The sequence below is a fragment of the Dama dama genome, chromosome 9, assembly GCF_033118175.1.
Source record: "Dama dama isolate Ldn47 chromosome 9, ASM3311817v1, whole genome shotgun sequence".
NCBI classification, from domain to species: domain Eukaryota; kingdom Metazoa; phylum Chordata; class Mammalia; order Artiodactyla; family Cervidae; genus Dama; species Dama dama.
The window spans coordinates 87,373,435-87,377,024 of NC_083689.1; the positions used below are offsets into that span (position 1 = coordinate 87,373,435).

The 3,590-nt window shown below is 37.9% G+C and overlaps 1 non-coding gene across 1 annotated transcript; it reads left to right on the forward strand.

Annotated features, from left to right (window-relative positions):
- The first annotated feature begins 3,145 nt into the window (after positions 1-3,145).
- TRNAC-ACA (transfer RNA cysteine (anticodon ACA)) lies at positions 3,146-3,217 on the forward strand. The gene has a single exon. It is a non-coding gene; the product is annotated as a tRNA-Cys (tRNA).
- The last annotated feature ends 373 nt before the right edge of the window (positions 3,218-3,590 follow it).

Consider the following 3,590-nt stretch of genomic DNA (forward strand, 5'->3'; position numbering starts at 1 on the left):
AACAGTTCAAATACATTTGTGGCAACACACTATGTGGCTTTAATTTGCAATTCCTTAATGACTACATGATGTTTACTATATTTTATGTTATTATATGTGAGGCACATATCTTTCTCACAGGGGTCAGTTCAAATTTTTAGCCAGTTTTCTGAGGTTTTTGTATTTTTGTTTTAAATTTTGAGAATTCCTCCTATGTTGTTAATATAAATGCTCCTAGATATGTGATTATAAATATTTAACCTAGTCTATGACTTATATTTCATTCTTCCAAATATGCCTTTCATAATTGTGTTTTGTTAGCATTTTTAGGTTTATTTGCATATATAAATACAAACACATACATACGTATTAAATAGTGCTTTGGTGTCAGTTGAAGAATTCTTTGCAAAATGCAAGGTCGCAAAGATTTTTCTCCAATTTTTTTTACTGGGCTTTATCTTGTCATGTTTTACATTTGATCTATAACCAATTTTGAGGTAATGTTTGTATTAATATAGGGTGTGCGATTGAGACTGAAATTGAGGTCCAAATTTTTTTGCATACAGATGTCTGTTTGTTCTGATATCATTTATTTAAGGGACTTTACTTTCTCTTTTGACTTGTTTTTGTATTTTTGCCAAAAATCAATTAACCATATGTGCCCGTCTGTTTCTGGCCTCTCTGTTCTTTCTCATGATCTGTGTTGCTTAATATAGCATTATAGTGTTATCTTTAATATAAAATTCTTCTACCTTTAGTCTTCTTTTTCAAAATTATTTTATCCAGTTTAGCCCCTTTGCCTTCCCACATAAAGCTTGAAATTAGCTTATTTATTTTGACAAAAATATCCTTCTGGGGATTGTTGTATTCAGTGGTTGGGTTTTGTCCAACTCTTTGACATGCCATGGACAGCCATGTGCCAGGCTTCCCTGTCCTTCACCATCTCCAGGAGTTTGCTCAGATTCATGAACATTGAGTTGGTGATGCCATCCAACCATCTTATCCTCTGTCACACCCTTCTCCTTCTATCCCCAATCTTTCCCAGCATCGGGTCTTTTCCAGTGAGTCAGCTCTTCGAATCAGGTGGTCAAAGTATTGGAGCTTCACCTTCAGCATCAGTCCTTCCAGTGAATATTCAGGACTGATCTCCTTTAGGATTTACTGGTTGGATCTCCTTGTGTCCAAGGGACTCTCAAGAGTCTTCTCCTGCACCACAGTTTGAAAACATCAATTTTTCAGTGCTTAGCATTCTTTATGATCCAACTCTCATATCTATACATGACCACTGGAAAAACCATAGCTTTGACTATACAGACCTTTGTTGGCAAAGTGATGTCTCTGTTTTTTTATATGATGTCTAGGTTTGTCATCGCTTTCCTTCCAAAGAGCAAGCGTCTTTTAAATTTGTAGCTGCAGTCACTGTCAACAGTGATTTTGGAGCCCAAGAAAATGAAATCTGCCTGTTTCCATTGTTTCCCCATCTATTTGCCATGAAGTGATGAGACCAGATGCCATGATCTTAGCTTTTTGAATGTTGAGCTTTAAGCCAGCTTCTCACTCTCCTCTTTCACCTTCATCAAGAGGCTCTTTAGTTCCTCTTCACTTTCTGACATTGTTGTTTTTCAGTCACTAAATCATATCTGACTCTTTGTGACTTGATGGCCTGCAGCATACAAGACCTCTTTGTTCCTCACCATCTCTTAGAGTTCACCCAAGTTCATGTCCATTGAATTGGTGATGCCATCCAACCATCTCATCCTCTGCTGCCCTCTTCTCCTTTTGCCTATCAACTGCATATCTTAAGTTGTTGATATTTCTCCTGGCAATCTTGATTCTAGCTTGTGAGCCATTTGGCCTGGCATTTCACATGATGTACTTTGCGTAGAAGATAAATAAGCAGGGTGACAATGTAAAGCTTTTATGTACTCCTTTCCAAATTGTGAATGAGTTCCTTGTTCCATGTCCACTTCTAATTGTTGTTTCTTGACTTGCATACAGGTTTCTCAGGAGGCAGGTAAGGTGATCTGGTATTCCAGTCTCTTTAAGAATTTTCCAAAGTTTGCTGTGATCCACACAGTCAAAGACTTTAGTGTTGACTTTTTTAGCAACAAATTGCAGTACTGGAGAAGGCTCCTGAGAGTCCCTTGAACTGAGGTAATCAAACCTGTCAATCCTAAAGGAAATAAACCCTAAATTAAATGATACCCTAGACTTCCCTTGCTCTCTCTATGATCCAACGAATGTTGGCAATTTGATATCTGGTTCCTCCGGCTTTTTCTAAACCTAGCTTGTACATCTGGAAGTCTCAGCTCATGTACTGCTAACACCCAGCTTGAAGAATTTTGAGCACAACCTTACTAGCAGGTGAAATGAACAAAATTTTACAGTAGTTTAAACATTTTTTTTTACATTGTCCTTCTTTGGGATTGGAATGAAAATGGACCTTTTCCAGTCCTGTAGCAACTACTGAGTTTTCCAGACTTGCTGGGATATTGAGTGCAGCACTTTAACAGCATCATCTTCTGGGATTTTAAATAGTTCAGTTGGAATTCCATCACTTCTGCCCTCTTTGTTTGCAGTAATGCTTCTAAAGGTTCACTTGACTTTACACTCCAGGATATCTGGCTCTAGGTGAGTGACCACACCACTGTAGTTATCTGGTCATTAAGACTTTTTGATGTAGTTCTTCTGTGTATTCTTACCACCTCTTCTTAATGTCTTCTGCTACTCTTATGCCCTTACTGATTCTGTGCTTTATCATGCTTATCCTTGCATGAAATGTTCCCTTTATATCTCCAATTTTCTTGAAGAGATCTCTAGTCTTTCCCTTTCTACTGTTTTCCTTTATTTCTTTGCATTGTTCCCTTAAGAAGGCTTTCTTTTCTCTCCTTGCTGCTATCAGGAACTCTGCATACAGTTGGATATAATTTTCCCTTTCTCCCTTGCCTTTTGCTTCTCTTCTTTTCTCAACTATTTGTAAGGCCACCTCAGACAACCACTTTGCCTTCTTGTATTTCTTTTTCTTTGGAATGATTTTGGTCACTGCCTCCTGTACAATGGTATAAACCTCTGTAACTTGAATATTTACCCAACCTTGACTTTCTTGGAAATAAAAACTTATTTGGTTTGGTATTTTTTGCCTTTTTATGTATTGCCACAACAAAATTCCCTGGTGGCTTAGATGGTAAAGTGTCTGCCTACAATGCGGGAGACCCAGGTTCGATCCCTGGGTTGGGAAGATCCTCTAGAGAAGGAAATGGCAGCCCACTCCAGTATTCCTGCCTGGAAAATCCCATGGATGGAGGAGCATGGTAGGCTGCAGTCCATGGGGTCACAAAGAATCAGACACAACTGAGCAATTTCACTTTTCATAACTAGTTTGGTACTATTTTGTGGAGAATGTTTGCATCTATGCTCATGAGGAATACTTTTTTTTATCAGTCTGTCTAGTTTTGATATCAGAATTATGCTTCTCACATAAAATTAGTTGAGAAAGGCCATCTCTTCTGTTATCCATAGAATTACCAGTATTTCTCCTACAAGTATTTAGTAGAATTCAACACTAAAACCAGATGGGCCTGATATTTTATCCGTGGGGAATATTTTAAAAT